This window comes from Phocoena phocoena, chromosome 7 (genome assembly GCF_963924675.1).
Source record: "Phocoena phocoena chromosome 7, mPhoPho1.1, whole genome shotgun sequence".
In the NCBI taxonomy this organism is placed as follows: Eukaryota; Metazoa; Chordata; class Mammalia; order Artiodactyla; family Phocoenidae; genus Phocoena; species Phocoena phocoena.
This window is the reverse complement of record NC_089225.1, coordinates 73400224-73423117: the sequence shown is the minus strand read 5'-3', so window position 1 is coordinate 73423117 and position 22894 is coordinate 73400224.

The window sequence follows — 22894 nt, the reverse complement described above, 5'->3', positions numbered from 1 at the left end:
GGGGACACGGGTTCGTGCCCCGGTCTGGGAAGATCCCACATGCCGCGGAGCGGCTGGGCCCGTGAGCCATGGCCGCTGAGCCTGTGCGTCCGGAGCCTGTCCTCCGCAACGGGAGAGGCCACAACAGTGAGAGGCCCGCGTAACGCATAAAAAAAAAAAAAAAAAAAAATTTGCTGGAGGAATTCAAAAAGTAGATTTGAGCAGGCAAAAGAATGAATCAGTGAACTTGAAGACAATTAAATTATCAAGTCTGAGAAAAAGAAGAAAAAAGCTTAAAGGAAAGTAAACAGAGCCTAAGGGACCTTTGGCATACTATCAAGTGGACCAACACATGCACTGTGGGAGTCCCAAAAGGAGAAAAGAGAGAGTAAAGGGCAAAGAGATAATCTGAAGAAATAATGGTCCCAAACTTCCCAAATCTGAAAAGACATGAATATAAACATCCAAGAAGCTCAACAAACCCTAAGCAGGATAAACTCAAAGAAACCCACACCAAGTCACACTTTAATCCAACTGTGGAAAGCCAATGACAAAGAGATAATCTTAAAAGCAACAAGGGAAAAGCATCTCATCACAAACAAGGGATCCCCTATAAGATATTCAGCATATTTCTCAACAGAAACTTTGGAGATCAGATGGCAGTGGGTTGATATATTCGAAGTGCTGAAGGGGGAAAAAACTGTCAACCAAAAATCCTATATCTGGCAAAGCTGTCCTTCAAAAATTAAGAAAAAATTGAGATATTCTTAGAAAACCAAAACTGAGGGAGTTAATTACCACTGTACCTGTCATGTAAGAAATGCTGAAGGGAGGCCTTCAAGTTGAAATGAAAGTTAACTAAACTAAACTAAAGGTAACTTAAAGCTGTATGAAAAAATAGAGATATCTGGTAAAGGAAAGTATATGAACAATTATAAAAACTAGTATTATTGTAACTTTGATTTGTAATTCCACTGTTTGTTTTCTCCATGATTTAAGAAAATAATGCATAAAGCAATTATAACTCTATGTCTTTATTTACAAAATACATAAAGATGCAATTTTGTGACATCAATAATTGAAAGGAGGTGGGGATGGAGGTATACAGAAGCAGAGTTTTTGTATGTTATTGAAGTTAAGCTGGTATAAATTCCAATTAGTATGTTATAACTTTAGGATGCTAAATGTAATACCTATGGCAACCACAAAGAAAACAGCTATAGAATATACACAAAAGAAAATGAAAAGAGAATTAAAACATTTGGTTACAAAAACTCAACTGAACACAAAAGAAGACAGTAATGCAGGAAATAAGGGACAAAAAGTCTATAATGTACGTAGAAAAAAGTAGCAAATTGAAAGAAGTCCCTCCTTATCAGTAATTATTTTAAATGTAAATAGTTTAAACACTCCAATCAAAAGATAGAGATCAGAAGAATAAATAAAAAGCAAATGATCCAACTATCTGCTGTGTACAAGAGAATCATTTTAGAGCCAAGAACACAAATGGGTTAAAGGATGGATACTCCATGCAAATAGTAAACAAAAGAAAGCAGGAATAGCTACACTAATATCAGGCAAAACAGACTTTAAATCAAAAAAAAAAAAAGGATTACAAGAGACAAAGAAGGAGATTATATATTAGTAAAAGGTTCAATACAGGAGAAAGACAATTATAAACATTTAGGTATCTAATAACAGACCAACAAAATCTATGAAGCAGGAATTGACAGAATTGAAGGAAGAAGTAGATAGCTGTACAACAATAATAGAAGACTTTAATGAACCACTATCCATAGTACAACCAAGCATAAGATAAGTAAATAAATAGAAGACATGAAAACACAATTAACTAATAGACATATACAAACTCTAACAGACATATACAGAATATTCTACCCAATAACAACAGAATATACATTCTTCCCAAACATACATGTGACATTCTCCACGATAAATGTGAGGAAACTGGAAGGAACACTTATGCACTGCTAGCACGAATCTAAAATGGTGCAGCTACTATGGAAAACAGTATGGCAGTTGCTTGAAAATCGAAAATAAAATTACTGTATTATCCAGCAATTCCACTCCTGGGTGGAATTCTTTTTTTATCAAAAGAAGCAAAAGCAGGGACATGAACAGATATTTGTACACCATGTTTATAGCAGCATTATTCACAACTGCCAAAAGGTGGAAGTAACCCGTGTCCACTGACAGATTAATGGATAAACAAAATGTGACATATACATACAATGGAATATTATTCAGTCTTAAAAAGGGGAGGAAATTCTGACACATGCTACAATTCAGATGAATTTTGAAGACATTATGCTAAGTGAAATAAGCCAGTCACCAAAAAACAAATATTATGATTCCACTTATATGAGATACTTGGAGTAATCAAATTCACAGAGGCAGAAAGTAGAATGGTGGTTCCAGTGGTTTGACGGTGGGGAGAATGTTGTTTAATAAGTACAAGTTTCAGTTATGCAAGATGAAAAAAGTTCTGGAGATGAGTGATGGTGATGGTGATGGTTGCATAAAATGTGAATGTATTTAATGTCACTAAACTATACCCTTAGAATGGTTAAAATAGTAAATTACATGTTATATGTATATTTTGACAAAATTAAACATAATTTTTTAAAATATAATATTTATAAATAAAGTCTGTTAATTATTTTGAGCATTATGTGTATTGAGATTTGTTAAACCAAATAATGACTATTTTAACCTCTTGTCCCTAATATTGATACCACTATTAACAAGCACTTCCAGGAAGACCTGTCAACCATTGGCAAATTTAATGAAAACACTCCTAATATTTATCAATGGAGTTAGAAAATGCAAATTAAGTTTTATCATTGGGAATATCCAGTTAGAAAACAAATTATAATATCAATTTTTCTTCATATAAAGAATCTATGAAAAGGAGTTTTCAAACTCTATTTACATCCAAAAGAATGTAATATTCAATGTTTCTTCTATTTAAAATATACTAAAGGCAATCCTAAACCCAGGCATTAAATTGAAAAATGACTGTCATAAAATAACACTTGAAATTATATAATTATTTTTGAAGAATATAAGGGTGAATTTGGCTTACCTATAATAAGAAAATAAAACACCTCAAAATGGTAAAAGGACTTTATGAACTGAAAAAATTCGTTCAAACTAAAATAGGGCTTCATTGTATTACGAATATGAAAATCCAATCAAAGCTAACAAAATCTGCTTTTTCTATTAATATTTAAAACAGAAACATGCCACTACATTGAAACATACTAAACTGGTTAATAATGAAATAGAATTATCAATACTGGAAACCTAAACAGTTTCAATCAATAATACAATTGTTGTTATTGATCCATATATCAATGAACATTCATTAAATTTGTTATTTTTATGAAATAAAATTTTCTTACATAGCAAAATATACATAATAGTACTGTTTTTAGCAGCATATACTAAAAGCACAGATATAATGACAATGATTTGTTTTTACGTTTTTGTTTCTCAATTAAGAAGGGAAGGGAAGACAATTTTGCTACTTTTAAGACTAGTCCTTGAGTAATACCCCCTAAGTGGGAAGGATATTCCCTATTATATATGACAGTATCAGTAAGAAAATGGTTATATTCACAGTGTTGAACCATAACATAGGATAAAATAAGCACAAAATAGCAGACAAATATGTTGTATGGCATAAATTTACCACAAACAAGCAAACAAATAATCATTAAGAGAAACTATTTTAGAACTTTGAAGTTTATGAAAAAGAAAAAGAAGTGAGAAATTTGAACTCCTGAGTATCTCTGAGCCTCCTTTTTTCTGTGTCTGAGGAAATTAGCCTTCCACTGTCTGATGATCCCTTAGTCTCAACTGAGGCAGTGGCCTTGCAAGGAATGCCTAGTCTCCTCAAGACCAACCCCACCATAACTTATTGCCTCTATTCCTGTAATAAGCATGGGAACTTAGTATGGTTTAGCATATGGTTCATAGACCTCCTCAGCATCCCTGACACCCAGCCAGAGGATAGACAAGGTAAAAACTCTTTTCATAACAATAGTAACACCTTATTTGTCCTGCTTGCTCTCATTTAGTAAATTAGCCCAAAGAAGTTGGAATTGGCTCTATTTGTTTGCTTAGTTTATTGGCTGAAACATGAACTCAGTAGTGATCTTCATTTAATAAGTTGAGATATTTGAATTTCTTTTGGATAATGTTGGAGTGGTTCTCAAGGTATGGTTCTCAGATCTATAAGGTCTCTCAGTCTCTTTCAGGTCTACGATAAAAACTATTTTCACAACAGTAGTAAGTATTTTTCATGAGCTTGACATTTGCAGATGGCACAAAAGTAATGATGGGTGTATGGACCTAATGTCTGTGTCCCCCTAAAATTCATATGTTGATATCCTAACACCCAGCATGATGGTATTAGGAGTTGGAGCCATAGGGAGGTTAATTAGGTCATGGGGTAGAGCCTTCATGAATGGGATTAATGCCATTAATCCCAAAAAAGGGATCCCAGAGAGACTGCTTCTCATCTTTGTACCATGTGAGAATACAAGGAGAAGTCAATGGTCCACAACCTGAAAGAGGCTCTCACCAGAACTTGACCATACTGGCACCCTGATCTTACACTCCAGTCTCCAGAGTTGTGATAATACATTTCTATTGTTTATTTTGTTATAGCAGCCTCAGCTTACTTGAGAGGTGGGTAAAACTGCTGGTCCACTGCTGGTATACAGCAGGAAGTGGCACATCGTGTACTAGTAGGCATTATATTCTTTACCTCTATGCACTCCCATGGTGGTGGGGGGGGTGGATTTAACTTAAGAATGTCCTTGTCAAAGCAATAAAAATATTAATGTTATTGAATCTTGACCACTGAATATATATCTTTATAATATGCTATGTGACAAAAATGAAAAGTATATATAAAACACTCCTGCTGAAAACTAAAGTACAATTACTTGAATTCTGTGATGAACTATCAGCTGTTTAACTTTGGGATACATACTTAAGCTTATTATACCTAAGTTTCATTGTCATTTAAGTAGGGGAAAAGTAATATATTTTTAATAAAATTGTTATGAGGATTAGGTTGAAGGGATGCATATAAAGAAGCCTTTGGGACAGAATATAGTGTATCTGCCCCAAAAGTGTAAAAAGCAGTATCATGTGTTGAGTGACAATACATATCTGACAGTGTTGTAAGTACTTCACACCTATTATCTCATTTTGTAATTGTAAAAAATTCTACAAAGTTAGGAACTGTCATCAGTCCTCTTTTAAAGAGAATGATGCTTCGGCACAGAGTGGCTTGTGGACCAGGCATTCTTAATTCCCAAGCCCATTCATGGAAACTCCATGTTATACTATCTTTTAGCATTATTACCCCAAATCTTTTTTGTTTGTTTTTCAAATTCTGTGCTACTCTAGGTGAGAAAGAATATATGAACTTTTATGTCAATTAAATCTATGAGTTGATGATTCAGTTTTAGTGTTTTACAAATTTTCAAGTGGTTTATTTTGGTGAACTGAGACTTTTCCCAGTCCAGCTCTACTGGCCCCCAAATTAGTAATACTGGCACTCGGATTCAATGCATGAAATGATATCCTACGTTTCAGGTGACTTTAACCAGTTCAGTGTTATATTAAATCAGAAAGTTGAGGGGAAAAAAAGTTCCTCAGTGATTCTTACCCTAATTCCAAATTAACTTAGAAGAAACATAAATTATTCTAGTATTTTTACTTATATATACCAAATCATTGAGAAAGATATTTTGACTTTATTGAATATATTTTATGTTCAATGTTTTTCTTTTTTATTGATTCTTCTTTTTCTTCATAAATGTGAGGGTCTGACAGCCCCTGTTTTTCTATTCCTCTTAGAAGAACATCTGACAGCCCCTGTTTTTCTATTCCTCTTAGAAGAACATTGCTATTTTTAAAAATTTGATTTCTCATTACCAAAAATATGTCATTGATCTAATCTTATTTATACAACCTCTTTCAAAATCATCAAATTTCTACATACTTAATTCTATACTTCGTGCCATCACCAGTTTTTCTACCCAAACCAGAAGTATCCACATACATATTTTTTCCATATATCTCTTTTATTCATTGGACCACAGTTTTGACTAATTGCTATACACACTCAAAAGAAAAAAAAATTACTGAGTCTTCTGAGACTCATACATTTTACTTATGTCTTTCTATTATCTTTGTCAGTGATCATGATAAAATATTTTTATCAACACCATGACACATAATAAATGCTCAAGAAATGTAAACTCTGACCATTAATATGACCATTTTTTTGACTAATGTTCCATCTATCACTATATAACAAATCATTCTCAAAATGAGTGGTATAATGGAAAACTATTTTATTATGCTCAGTTTCTGTGAGTCGGGAATTTGAATAGGACATAGCAAAGATGTCTAATCTCTGCTCCATAACGTCTGGGGCCAAAACTGGGAAGACAGGAACATATGGTGATAACTGAGAGAGTTGGAGAATGGAATCATCTACAGCATTCTTCACTCCTGTCTGGTACATGAGCTAGGATTACTCAAAGGCAAACTCAACAAAGTTATCTACTGCACTGATCTGTAAACTCTCTGTATTTCTGAAGCATATTGTGGCAGTGTGGGTGGGTTACAAGAATGAAATCGCAAAGGAATTGTCCAAAGGGCAAGCATTCCAAGACAGTCAGGTAGAAAATATAAGGATTTATATGACCTAAACTTAGAAGTCACATGGTGTCACTTCACCCTACACTATTGACACTAAACTATCATGGCAGTGTTTCTCAAGCATTCAGTTGGAAAGCTTATTAATACATAAATTGCTGGACCCCTCCTCCACACTCACAAGTCTGCTCAGATTCAAGGGTAGGGCATATAAACCCCAAATCTTAAGGGAAGGAGAGTCAAAGAATTTGAGACCAAGTTTGAAATTTGCCTTAAATAGCTGCTCAGTAATTATAACCACAATTAAATATTACCAATAACACCTAACATTCACGTTGGATTCCAGTGAAAGATTTGAATTCACTTAACTTCCCTATAATCTGTTTTTCTATTCAGTGAAATAAGGAGAATAGGTGGCCACTTTATCTACACCCCTTCAATCTCTAAAACATTCCTCTTTATGATTTAGAAGGGATAGTTGATTCAAACATAGTTATCAAAATGCCAAATGCTATTCATGTAATATGCTTTCTAAAAACACAAGTCACAACTGTATTCATAATCTGCTTAATGAATATATACCCTTGTTCCTTTTCCATCTGATTTAGGGAAGCTGATTAGTCCCCTTCACTCCTCCAAAGAGTGGAATATTAAGCATATCTGTTGATCAGAATTCTCCATTCTTCTGTTTCACCTTAGCCTTTTCACAACCATGCCCACACACACATGAATACACACATACACACACACACACATATACAAATACTATTTTACAAATTTGATAACTTCCGAAATATTTCTTGGAACAAAATATTGTTTTTTAAAAGATAATGTTATTGAATTTATGTAAGTTAAATGTCACTAAAGTCAAGTTTTTTGTAGTCAACTCTTAACCACAGCTTGAAATATCTGAAATTAGCAAAAGGTAAACTTCCCTTGATACTTTATGTGAAGGTCCGATTAAAGCAAAACGCAGCCAGCATTTTTTCTCTTTTACAATAAAAGCATTAAGTAATCGTAATTCTCTTAGTGTTGACAATTCAAATACTGCCTGAGATGGTTCAAAATTTCCACTCACAATTAAATAACTTGTATCAAATAAGAGAGTTATTTATGCCTACTAAATCATCTGCCCAGAAAACTGATTTTTCATTGCCTAATTTGGATTGATTTTTATTTTGAAGCCATATTTGGAAAAAGGTTTTAGCCTGAACAATATTTTTGCTACTTGTAAACAATAAAAAAGAAATTTAAATAATATATATTCATATTGTCATAAAACAATTAATATGTTTGCTTCGGTTTTAAGTTAATTCCTGATGATATATGTACAAACTCAGTAAGATTTTCATGCATTTGGAAGCTGAAATTCAAAGTACAACATTCAATGGCTCAGGCTCTAGGAAGATTAGAATCAATGTCCGTAAAAATATTTTCAAAGAGATAAAAGTTCTCCATATAAACATTTCAAGAAAATATTTTAAATAGAATTCTTTCTCCACAGCTGCTCACGTTTTTGTTTTGTTTTTGTTTTTACCAGAGAAAGTCTTACTAGAATGTTTTAAAGGCAGCTACACATAAAAGTCAAAAAGTATTATTCTCTGAAGTGAAAAAGAACCAAGAACCCTGTAAAATTAGAGCTAACATTAATTATATATGTAATATTAAATCTGCATGGATTATTACAACATTGATGAATTTGCTAGATATGTGGCCATTTGCCTGATCAATTGCATACTTAGAAATTAGAAAATATGCATTAAAATTGCTATTTGGGGGGAGACTATTTGTCTATCACTAACTTATATTTATATGACTATATTTGTCTTATTTTCCTCTGCTGTTATTCAGATTTGTTTGCTCTATTTTCTGTTTTCATTAGTTTTATTACGGCAGTAGTTATGAAACATTCACTTGGAGGGCCTGTTAACATACAGATTACTGGGCCCAACCTCCGGAGTTTTGGATTCGGTATGAATGGGGTGGAGCCTGAGAATTTGTATTTCTAACATATTTTACGGTGATGGATGATGCAGGTCTGGGACCAAACACTGAGAAGAGGTGCACTATGGTATGCTTTTTATTTATTGATTTGGTGATCTCAGATATTCTTCTTTTTTTTTTTTTTTGTGGTACGCGGGCCTCTCACTGTTGTGGCCTCTCCCGTTGCGGAGCACAGGCTCTGGACATGCAGGCTCAGCGGCCATGGCTCACTGGACCAGCTGCTCCGCGGCACATGGGATCCTCCCAGACCGGGGCACGAACCCATGTTCCCTGCATCAGCAGGCGGACTCTCAACCACTGCGCCACCAGGGAAGCCCATTCTTAATTCTTTGAGTTGATATCTTTTGGCAGTTTTTGCAAATTAATTGCAATTATATTATCAAATATTTCTTCTGCTCCATTCTCTTACCTCTACTTCTGGGATTCTAATTATAAGTGTGGTGGAATTTTCCCCTGTGTTTTTGTCTCCTGTGGTCTCCTTTTTCTTCTATTCTTTTTTTTTTCTTTGCATTTTTTAGCTTGCATATTTTCTATTGATCTGTCTTCCATTTCATCATCTTGTGATCTGCTGGGTCAGATCTTTCCTTTAACTAATATTTTGAGTTTATAATTTTCAATGTTATTATTTTCTTGGTTAAAAAAAAACTTCCACTTCATTTTAAAATTCTAGTTATGTGCTGAAATTCTCCATATCTTCAATTTTATCTTTATTTTCTCTAATTTTAAACATGTTAACTATAGGTAGTTCAAAGTCCTTTTTAGCTAATTTTAATACCTGCTTCACATGTAGTTTGTGACTATTGTATGTGTTTTGTTTTCAGTCATATTTTTTAGTGTGCCTCCACCAAAACACAGAATAGAATAGAGTAACACTTCTATGGCAATCCTACCAAATATGCATAATCTGAAAATAATCATTAGAAAACATCAGACTAAAGCATGTGGTGGGGTGTTCTACATATTAGATGACCTCTTATTCATGTTAAGGTAATGAAACTGTTTCTGATTAATGAGATAAAGAAACATAAGTAATAATGAATTACTTATGTATATTTGAATCACTGTCACAAACTCTTAGTAACACATGCTGAGTTTCGATAGTGATGTCATTCAATTTACAAACCCTTAAGAAATTTTTGACAGAGTTACCTCTTCAGAAAATATAGGATATATAGACATTTGGTCTTTGTGTGTTTTCTGGTTTTTCTCGGTTCTTTCCATTATATATTTCTCTTACCTCACGTTTATTCCAAAGTATTTTATGGTTTTTGCTGTTTTTATAGATGGAATTCTGTTTCCATTACAATTTCTAATTGTATTCTACTGTGCGTATGAAAGCTATGGATTCACTTTTTTAGCTTCACAATGGTCACACTTACTTTTTCTTTGTTCTTTTGTAAAGCCAAGTTCACAGAGAAACAAACAAGTAAAATCATTAATCCCTTTTTTAGAACTCAGTCTTTAAACTCAAGTAAGTAATTGTTATCATACATTTTACAGTGTGGCACTCAAGAAACACTGCAATATGTCTAAATTCATAAAGACCACATCGTTTGCATGAAGCTTAAGTAATTTTCATGTGTATAAATTAGAAGACATTGAGAGTAGAATATTAGTGGTAGAAGATTTACTCCTAAAATGTTTTTCTTCTTTATTTTTACATCTGCGTATATAAAAGTTTTTAATTTTGTGGAACAAATACATGAAGTGATTTTATTTTTATTCTAATCACTACATTTACCTTTCTCTGTCCTAAAGAATATTTGAGCAAATCTGTGGTCGCATTCAGTTATTAACACAGAAACCATGCCATTTTAAACTTTAGTTCTCATATTTCTTAAAGAGCTTCAAATTCTTTCTTCCAAAGAAGCCTGAAACTATGTCAATTTATTGGAATTTGTGTGTGTGTGTGTGTGTGTGTGTGTGTGTGTGTGTAAACAAGAAAGTGGATACATGTGACACTAGGATATCTCTCGTCCAGTCATTTTCAAGACTTACATTATGTAATTCAGTGTTTTAAGGCAAAAACAGGAAGAGGAAATAGAAATAGGGGTCTTTATCTTTTTTCAATCTAACTTAGTCTGGAGTTAATATCTACTGTGGTAGCTTATGTAGCTATGAGTGCCAGAAGTCTCCTCAAGATGATTTGACAGGTTTGCTGAAGCAATGCTCAGCTTCATCCTTCACCCCTCTGTTTCAAAGAACCATCTTACACAGTGGCAGCCAACTCTGCCATACTAGGCAGGATATTTCTTTGCTTAACAGCCATTTTCAAAGCTCGTGTCCCTTCTCATTCTTCTTGTATTTCTTCAAATCTCATTCTTCTTTAGTGGAAGCCAGAGGAGCCATTCATCACCTCTTCAGCATCATCTAATACTTTCAGAAAGCTAGGGTGTGGTTGCTCTCCACTCCCTTTATTCTGAGACACACTAAATTATAATCCCTTCTTTCTATGTTATTATCAGCTACTCCATCAACCATGCTCTTTCTATAAAGCTTTAAACAGTAATTTAGTACATGCAAACACATTCTTCAAAGCTACTAGCCTTGCTGTTCCAATCTCTCTTACTGAAGAATCATTCTGAAATGGCAGAACAAGGACCTCCATAAATTATTCATCTATAAAAGCACTGAGGACAGGAGCAAATATTGTAAAAGTCAACTTCTTTTTATAAATGTGATTATCAACCAAAGGCTTCGAACAATCCAAGGAGCACTTATATATGAAACTGGCCAGATCTTGGTTTAACTAAAAGTGAGATATGTAATATTTTACTTGCTCTATTCCCATCTGCCTCTCCCTAGCCGCCTGGTAGCTTTGAAACCAGCAATCTCACAACCATGGTAGGTGTAAAAACAAGCAACCTAGCAGCCAATGGAGGGGAAAAATTGGCTTGGAGCAACCCTGACAGCTCCATTCTCAGAGAATTATCACTATTTTATCTTTTTAGCAGCTTCATTCACAAGGCTGTTCTTTACCTGACCTAACTCAGAGTTCACTTAGTGAGAAAAGCCACAATCCCATAGGGCATTTATGAAAGAAAGAAAAAAAACAACAACACAGCAGTTGTTTAATATTGCAGCTACTCAGGACTGCAATACCAGTTGTGGAAAACAAGAGGCTCAAAAAACTTAAGAGGAAAATCTTGGAAATTAGATATCCATACGGGGCTTTGGAAAGCTCTGAAATATTTCTAGATATTGTCTAGATATTTCTAGATATTGGGACCTAGAACATTATACACATGGGAAGGACAAGATGCATGCTCAGGAAAATCATGAGAAGTATCTAATCTCTCACCTCTGGCTTATCTTGAGACTCTACAAAAGCAGGAAGTGAAGGCTAAGGCAGATTTGTAAACTGCCAAAGCAGGGAAAGTGTGCCCCAACATACAAACAGAACACTTCAATGGAGGGTGGCAAAAGGTATTAAAGGGAATCTCTGACTAATCACTAGCTGACTTTTAACCTAACTGAGCTGAAACTTCAGTGGTGACACATGATATAATATACAGACTTTATAAAATTAGTCCAGGAAAGTCTCTAAGCAAACAAAGATCATAATAACAACAACAACTAGCAACAACAACAAACCAAAACAATAAATTAATTATCAAAGTTGCCACGCTACATGATATAAAATGTCTAGTTTTTCAACAAAAAGAATCATAAGACACACAAACAAACAGTAGTAAATGGTCCATGCATAGGGAAAAAAAATGGAGAAGTCAACAGAAACTGTCCATGAGAAAGCCAAAACGTTGGGACTTCCCTGGTGGACCACTGGTAAAGAATCCACCTTACAATGCAGGGGATGTGGGTTCGATCCCTGGTCAGGGAACTGAGATCCTACATGCTGTGGGGCAACTAAGCCCATGCACCACAACTACTGAGCTCGTGTGCCACAATGAAAGAGACTGTGTGCCGCAAACTACAGACCCACATGCTCTGGAACTCACTCACCACAACTACAGAGCCCATGTGCCCTGGAGAAGATCCCATGTGTCACAACTAAGACTTGACATGGCCAAAAATAAATAATAAAAGAATAAATAAATAAAGTAAAATCTTTTAAAACAAAGAAAGCCAAAATGTTGTTTATTAGACCAAAATCTTAAACAAGCTATTTGAAATATATTCAACAACTAAAAAAAATTCATGTCCAATGAACTAAAGGAAAGTGTGAAAATGACCTCTCACCAAATATAAAATGTAAAAAAGATATAAATTCACGAACTGCCCAAATAGAAACTCTGGAGTCAGAAACAATGATACTGAAATGAAAAATTCACTAGAGGGACTCAACAGTAGATTGTATAGAAAAATGAACCAGTAAACTCAAAGACAAGTCAATTGAAATTTTCCAGTCTGAGGAACAGAAACAAAAAAAGAACAAATAAACCAACAAATGTACCAATATATGCATAATTAAAGGTCCAGAGAAGAAGTGAAAAAGAGAGTCAGGAAAAAATACTTTAAGAAAGAATGGAGTAGCCAAGATAGCAGAGTAGGAAGACCCTGAACTCACTTCCTCCCATGGACACATCAAAATTATGACTACTTACAGGGCAACTATCTATCAGAACACCCTGAAGACTAGCAGAAAAGTTTTTCCACAACTTAAGACATAAAGAAGGAATCACAACAAGATGGGTAGGAAGGACGGAGACACAGTATGGTCAGGACACACACCCCAAGTTTGGCTACCCACAAATAGGAGGAGTATCATAACTGTAGAGGTACATCTCAAGAACAGTGGGTATGAACAACACGTCAGGCTCCCTAGACTGGGGATTCTGCACAAGGAAGATGAACCCCTAGAATGCTGAGGTTTGAAAGCTAGGAAGGCTTATGTTTAGGAGAGCTGGAGGGCTATAGGAAACAGAAACTCCACTGTTAAAGGGCACATCATCAAAGGGAGCTACATCAAACTAAAAAGCTTTTACACAGCAAAGGAAACTATCAACAAAACAAAAAGGCCACCTACTGAATGGGAGAAGATATTTGCAAATGGTATACCCAAAAAGGGATTAATATCAAAAATATACAATGAACTCCAACAACTCAACATCAAAAAAACAAAGAACACAGTTTAAAAAAGGATACAGGATCTATATAGACATTTTTTCAAAGAAGACATACAGATGACCAAGGGAAACATGAAAAGGTGCTCAACATCATGAATCATCAGGGAAATGTAGATCAAAACCACAGTAAGAGAACACATCACACTTGTCAGAGTGCCTATTATCAAAAAGACAACAAATAATAAGTGTTGTTGATGATGTGGACAAAAGGAAATGCTCCTGCACTGTTGGTGGGAATGTAAACTGGTGTGGCCACTATGGAAGACATTATGGAGATTTCTTGAAAAATTAAATATAGAACTATCATATAACCCAGCAATTCCACCCCTGAGTATTTACCTAAGAAAATAAAAACACCAATTAGAAAAAATATATGCACTTCTATGTTCATGGCAGCATTATATTTTATGTGGACTGAGAGCCTTAAATAACACATTAGATAAATGTAATTAATAGATATTACATAACATTTTATCCAAAAACAGTGGAATACACATTATTTTCCAGTGTACATGGATTAATCATGTTAGGACACAAAACAAGCCTCAATAAATTTAAGAAGACTGAAATCACATCAAGCATCTTTTCCAACCAAATGGTATTAAACTAGAAACCAATTATAAGAAAACTGAAAAAACAATAACACATGGAGGTTGAAAAGCATGCTACAAAACAACCAATGGTTCAATGGAGAAATCAAAGAAGAAATCAAAAATGACTTTGAGACAAATGAATATGGAGACATAATTTGCAAAATCTTTGGGACAAGGGAAAAGCAATCCTAAGAGAAAAGTTCATTGTGATACAAGCCTATCTCAAGAAACAAGAAAAATCTCAAATGTAACAATCTAACTTTATACTTAAAGGAACAAGAAAGAAAAAAGAAGAAGTCCAAAATTAGTAGAAGGAAAAAAATAATAAAGATCAGAGCAGAAATAAAATAGAGACAAAAAAGTAGAAAAGATCAATGAAACCAAGATCTGATTCTAGAAAAGATAAACAAAATTGATAAACCTTTAGTCGGATTCATCAAGAAAAAGAAAAAAGAGGGCCCAAATAAATAAAATCAGGATCAAAAAAGAAGTTATAACCAATACCACAGAAATACAAAGGATCCTAAGAGGTTACCATGAACAATTAATGCCAGTAAAATGGACAACCTATAAGAAATGGATAAATTCCTAGAAATGTACAATATGCAAAGACTGAATCAGGAGGACATAGACAATATGAACAGGATGATTACCAATAATGAAATTGATTCAGTAATAATAATAATAAAAAACTCCCAACAAAAATAAAGTCCAGAATCAGGCAACTTCACGGGTGAATACTAGCAAACATTTAAAGATGAGTTAACACCTATCCTTCTCAAACTATTCCAAAGAGTTTGGTAGAAAGGAATGCTTCTGAACTTACTCTTCCAGTCTTGTATCATCCTGATACCAAAACCAGACAAAGACACCCTACACAAAAATATTACAGGGCAATATCACTGATGAACAGAGATGCAAAAATCCTCAACAAAATACTACCAAACCAAATTAAACAACATTTAAAAGATAATATACCATGATAAAGTGGGATTTAGTCCAGGGATGCAAGAACGGCACATATCTACAAATCAGTCAATATGATACACCACATTAACAAAATGAATGACTATCATATGACCATTTCAACAGATACAGAAAAAGCTTTTCACAAAATTCCGCATCCACTTATGATTTAAAAAAAAGGACTCTGAACAAAGTGGGTATAGAGGAAGCATATCTCAACACAAATAAGGCCATATATGACAAACCCACAGCCAACATCGTACTCAACAGTGAAAAAGCTGAAATCATTTCCTCTAAGGTCAGGTAAAAAACAAGGATGACCACTCTCACCACTTTTATTCAATGTAGTATTGAAAAAACTCTACCACTACAATCAGATAAGAAAAAAAAGATACGGCATCCAAATGGGAAAAAAGAAGTAAATCTGTAACTAACTGAAAATAAAATGATACTATATATAGAAATTCCTAACGACTCCATAAAAAAAATTATAACTCATCAGTAAAGTTGCATAATACAAAACTAATATACAAAATCTGTTGTATTTCTATATACTAAAAATTAATTATCAGGAAGAGAAATTAAGAAAACAATCCCATTTACAATTGCATCAAAAAGAATAAAATACCTAGGAGTAGATCTAACTGACAAGGTAAAAGACTTGTACTCTGAAAATTCTAAGACATTGATGAAAGAAACTGAAGTGAACAAAAACAAATGGAAAGATAGCCCATGTTCATGGATGGAAGAACTAATATTGTTAAAATAACTATACTACCCAAGGAAATCTACGGATTCAATGCAATCCCTATCAAAATACCAAAGACATTTTTCACACAACTAGAACAAATAATTCTAAAATTTGCGTGATAACACAAAAGACCCCGAATAACCAAAGCAATTTTGAGAAAGAAGATCAAAGCTGGAGATGTCACATTCCATGATTCCAAACTATTCTACAAAGCACAGTAATAAAATCAGCATAATACTAGCACAAAAATAGACACATAGATCAATGGAACAGAGTAGAAAGCCCAGAAATACCCATGTTTAAATGATAAGTTAATCTATGACAAAGGAGGCAAGAATATACAATGGGGAAAAGACAGATTCTTCCATAAACGGTGCTGGGAAAACTGGACAGCTACCTGCAAAAAAATCAAACTGAACTACTTCCTCACACTACATATAAAAATAAACTGAAAATGGATTAAAGTCAAATGTAAGACGTGAAACCATAAAACTCTTAGAAGAAAACATGTACAGTACAACCTTTGACATCAGACTTAGTAATATTTTTTTGAAATTTTCTCCTCAGGCAAAGGAAACAAGCAAAAATAAAGGGTACTACATCAAACTAAAAAGCTTTGGCTCATGGAGGAAGCCATCAACAAAACAAAAAGGCAGCCTACTGAATGGGAGAAGATATTTGCAAACAATATATTAGATTAGGGGTTAATATCCAAAATATACAAAGAACGCATAAAACTCAATATCAAAACAAAAATGATCCAATTAAAAAATGAGCAGAGGACCTGAATAGACATTTTTCCAAATAAGACATACAGATGGCCAAGAGACACATGAAAAAAAAAATGCTCAATATCACTATCATCAGGAAAGTGCAAATTAAAACCACAAAAATATACCAGCTTACACCTGTCAGAATGCCTATTATCAAAAAGACAACAAACAAAACATGTTGGGGAGGATATGGAGAAAAGGAAACACTTGTGCATTGTTGGTGGGATTGTAAATTGGTGGATCCACTATGGAAAACAATACTGAGGTTCCTCAAAAAATTTAAAATAGAACTGCCATATAGTCCAGCAATTTCACTTCTGGGTATTTACCTGAAGAAAACAAAAATACTAATTAGAAAAGATATATGCACCCCTATGTTCATTGCAACATTATTTACAATACCCAAGATATTGTATAAATATATGCTAACCTCTTTATAAAAACTTATATGATTTCACAAACAGTAAATATATGAAGTCTGGGGTAGGTATTATTTATTGTTCAGTTACTATTATAATTACTGAAAACATAAATTAAATTAACACTGGGGAAAGGATTAGTGAGTTTAAATAGTTTGCTGAAGGACACACAGTACTAAGGGAAAGAACCAGTATTCATGTCTATAAGAAATCATCTGTAGGATTTTCAATTCTGTGTAAAGAAACTACCCTTTTAGTATTTCTGGAATGATTTTGGGGAAACACAATTCAATTAATATATTGCTGGATTTTACTGACTGCTGTATACTTATATGTGAGTTACCTATATTTATATCTGAGATACATACTGATGATTTGTTTCATTTTTGTTTTTGTTTTGTGTCTGAATTCATTTTAATTTTTTAATTAATTTTTATTGGAGTATAGCTGCTTTACAATGTTGTTAGTTTCTACTCTACAGCAAAATGAATTAGCCATACATATACATATATCCACTTAAAGCTTATTTGTTCTTCACAAGTGAGATTTAAATTATACTTAAATTTCATTGAAATTTACTTACAGGCAATATTTGAGTTTTACAATTGAATTCTTTTTCTAAAAGAAAATTATGATCAGAAGGGAAATTATGTCCTGATAAAGTTTATCTATCAAAAAACCCACAGAAAACTAATAAATTTTGAAATACAAGATGCATTTCCCTTAAACTGTGAAGAACAGAAGGCTCCCAATACTCACTAATCCAAAATGACCACTACTCATTATTTCTGTGCAGAAATAGCAGAGTAAGAAGAGGATATATATATATGTATTAAGTTTGGAAATAAACTCTCATTTTTCACAGACAATATGATAAAGAACCATGAAAATCTGTAAAGAAATTGTGTAAATCAGATAAGTAACTTTGCAGAATATAATACATCTATAACCAATGCAATTATGTTTTATATAACATTAAAAGACCTTCTAATCCAAAAATGTATCATATGTAATAGCAACACAACTAAACTAAAAGATACCTAAGAATATAGCTAATAAAAATACTGAATTTTTGGAAAAAATATAAAATTGTTTTAATAGACATAAAACATATTTTAAGAAATAGATATACCATGTTCATGGACAATGAGACTCAATAACTAAATTTGAGATTAAGAGCCACTGGACAAAGAATAAAGTTAAGGTTTTGAGTTATCCATAAAATAAATAAATAAAAATATATAAAACCCGCTCTGAATGACATCAAAAACTAAAATACTTCAAAGAAAACTTAGGAGAATAGTCTTATAAATTTAAGGATAAATTTATAAATTTAAGGATAAAAATTTGCTACATAAAAATTAAAATGTAAAATATTGGTACCTTTTAATAGAGTAACAATGAAACCTTTGGTTAAGTATAAAACATCAGAACAAAATAAACAGGTTAACTACACAATGAAAATGATATCTGCAACACATAAGCCCAATAAGGATAAGTAATTAGAATATAAAAACTCTATAAACTCTATCAATCATGATTTAGCCAAGAAAAAATTACACTATGTATTTCAAGTATAATGGATTTGATACAGAAAATTTGGTAATTTTCTGTCACAACTCTTTGGCAAAATGTAACCCAGAAACCTACTTAATACATTTTCAAGAATGAATTATTTTCACAGTCCCTGTAAATGGAGAGCAAAGAGAGAGAAATAGACAATCTGGCACAATAACCAAAATAAAATTTGGTAAAGTGTGACCAAGCAATTTACAGATGAGGAAACAAAAATGGTCAATGTACATAAATGTAAGGACACTCAACATCCTTCCTAATCATGAATATGCAAATTAAAGCAACAAAAATACACCATTTTTTACCTCCAGATAGGCAAAGATAAAAATCCTTCCTAATCATGAATATGCAAATTAAAGCAACAAAAATACACTATTTTTCACCTCCAGATAGGCAAAGATAAAAATTCTGAAAACACAAAGCATTACTGCAGATATACCTCTTCAGGAACTCTTTTCCCAGTTCAGAGGGAAGTAATAGTATGAAATTTCTATGATTTCTTTCAGAAGAAAATTCTCCTACACATGCCTGTAGAACTGCACAGGAATATTTACATTATATTCTATACTGTCCAAAAATGGAAACAATCTAAATATCCTACACAGGGAAGGAATGATAAACGTGAGGGGGTACACTCAAACAATAAAAACTACACAAAAATAAAGATGAAACATCTGCAGATAAATATGTGGATATGTAAACAATTATGGAAAATCTCAAACATAAGTTTAAGCCAAAATTATTTTTGTAGAAGAATACAAACAATATGAAAGTACTTATTTCAAATTTTAAAATATGAAACTATAAATAGTTTGGGAATCCATATGTAAATGTAGAAAAATATATATGAAATAAAATTTACCAAAGGAAGAAGAGCTGGATGCTGAGTAAAAGGATTTTGGTCATATTTCTTTTCATTAATTTAAATAGACCTGAAACATTGAAATATAACGTCCTTTTAAAATTCACTTAAGAAAAGAGAATACTATATGCCAGATGGCCACTCTATTCAATAATGAAAACATTTAAACTAAAAAAGTAATGTGGAAAAATAAACCAATAGAAATTGCTACTCCTTCCTTATATACACATGTGTGTATGTATTTTTTTAAATTTCAGCGAGGATTCCAAATAAAATATGTTAGGAAATAGGAACTAGAGATCAACAAAGGTTGTTTAAAATTATTCTAAATTGAATTTTGAATCCTAATCATTTTGATTTAAAAATAAATATTTCCATGGTAACAAGGTCCTAGAACTTTTTTTAAAAGTTTTAATTAAATCCTCCAAGTTTGACTTTATATAATGAAACAACACATTATCTTGAATCCCTCAAAATTTTGCCTGAGATTTTCAATTTGAAATTGCAATGACAAACTTTAGGTTTCCAGTTCTACATCTAAGGAGCTTGGAAGTTGCCACTCCATCCTAGCAACAAGCAAAAAGCTAAACAGACTGAACAATTAACTTTTCTAGGATTCATAAGAGGAGTGAGGAGTCTTGGCAAACCTCTGCCTCCAAGATTGGAGAGACCTAACCGGTGCATACAGGGAGCTCACACTTACCTCCATGGGAACCAGTACCAGAAGTGGAAAATGTAAACTGTAATTGATGATTTGCTGGAGGCTCAGTGTGAACGACTCTGAAATTTAAAAACTCCAAGGTGAATCCAGTCACAGGGGGGCCCCACAGTTTTGTGAGATTTACCTCTAGGATCTCCATGAGGTTCTCACAGTATATACCAGAGAAAAATTCTCTTGTATTTCTGGCGGGGGAGGGAAAAAGGAACCATTTTGAGATACAGTTGTCCCTCAGTATCTGTGGGGCAATGTTTCCAGGATCTCTCACAGATACCAAAATCCACAGATGCCCAAGTCCCTTATATAAAATGACTCCGTACAGTCAGCCTTCTGTATACATGGATTCTGCAACAGGGGATTCAACCAACCAAAAATGTGAAATCTGCAGATATAGAGAGCAAACTGTACATAACAATACTGTTCTTCTTAATAAGTCCTGCCATCAGGAGAAACTAGTTAACTGGAGCCTAACCTACGGGGGTATTATCAGAGGCTAACTGACCTGGGGGAGGGGAAATACCCAACTCCAAATCACTCTAGCCATACTATCCCACCTAAGCAGGGAGAAAAAAAACTGAAAAACACTTGTGAAATTCACAGCCCAGAGGCATAGGCTCCATAAAATACTGAGATCTAACCTAAAGACTATAGAATGCTTCCCCTTCCCCATACCTCACCACCAAATTACTAAAGTCATATTTATAATAGTTCCTTTTACCTAGTACATCATGTCCCACCATTAAGAAAAGAATTACAAGACACACCAAAAGGCGAAAAACAATTTGAAAAAACAGAACATCAGAACCAGACATGGCAGGGGAACAGGAATTACTGGACTGGGAATTTAAAACAACTACGATTTATATGTTCAGGGCTCTAATGGATAAAGTAGACAGCATGCAACAACAGATGAACAATGTAAGTAGGGATATGGAAATCCAAAAAAGAACCAAAATGAAATGCTAGAGATCAAAAACACAGTAACAGAAATGAAGAATGCCTTTGATGAGCTAATTAGTATATTGGGCACAACTGAGGAAAGAATCTCTGAACTTTAAGATATCTTAATAGAAACCACTAAAACAGAAAAGCAAAGAAAACAAAGACTGAGAAAAACAGAACAGAATATCCAAAGTCTGTGGGACAACTACAAAAAATATAACATACACGTAACAGGAATACCAGAAGTAAGAGAGACAGGAATAGAAGAAATATTTGAAAGAATAATAACTGAGAATTTCTCCAAATTAATGTCAGACAGCAAACCACAGATCTGGGTACCTCAGAGAACACCAAGCAGTATAAATGCTAAAATAACTATGCATAGGCATACCATTTTCAAACTACAGAAAATTAAAGACAAGCAAAAATTCCTGAAAGAAGCCAGAGGAAAAGAATATCTTACACGTAGAGGAACAATGATAAGAATTGTATCTGACAGCTCCTTAGAAATCATGCAAGAAAGAAAGTAGTAGAATAAAATAATTCAAGCGTTGAGAGAAAAAACAACAAAGAACCTATGTCTGTACTCTGTGAAATTCCCTCTCAAAAGTGAAGGAGAAATAAAGACTTTCTATAACAAACAAAAATTGAGGGAACGTACTGACAGTAGAGCTACCTTGCCAGAAATGTTAAAAGAAGTTCTTTAGAGAGAAGGAAAACAAGTCAGAAACTAGGATCTACATAAGAAGAGTATCAAAGAAAGAATAAGTGAAAGTAAAATAAAAACTATTTTGCTTATTATGAATTGATCTTACAGTTCACTGTTTCTTCAAAATAATAATAGCAACAATGTCTTCAATCACATAAGCTTACATAAATATCTTATGTATGTATATGTATATGCTTATGTATGCTTATACTTAAGCAAATGAATGATAGCAATGATTCAAGGGACATGAGAAAAGAATTAGGATTATTTTGTTATTACAAGGTACTCATACTACCCATGAGCAGTACAGTATTATTTGAAAGTGGACTTGGATTACTTGTAAATGTACAGTGCAAACTCTAAGGCAACCACTAAAAAAAATTGAAAAAGAATGTTAAGAAAGGAGAGAAAATGGAATCGTATGCTCAATTAAAACCAGAGTCAGAAAAAAAATGGAAGACAAAAATAGGAACAAAAACAATATAAAATAGTAACAAACATGGTATATATTAACGTAACTATATCAATAATTACTTTGACCTATTTTAAATATAGAGAAACATACAGATCAAAAATAAACGGATAAAGAAAAATACTCCATGCTAACACTAATCAAATGAAAGGAGTAGCCATAATAATTTCAGTCAGAGTGGACTTGAAAGCAAGCAAAGGTATCAGGGATAAAAAAATCATTACTTAATGATAAAGGGGTGGATTCTCCAAGAAAAATAACAATTCTTAAAAGGTATGTGCTTAGCAACAAAGCATCAAATTATCTGAGGCAAAAACTGATAGAACTGCAAAGAAAATT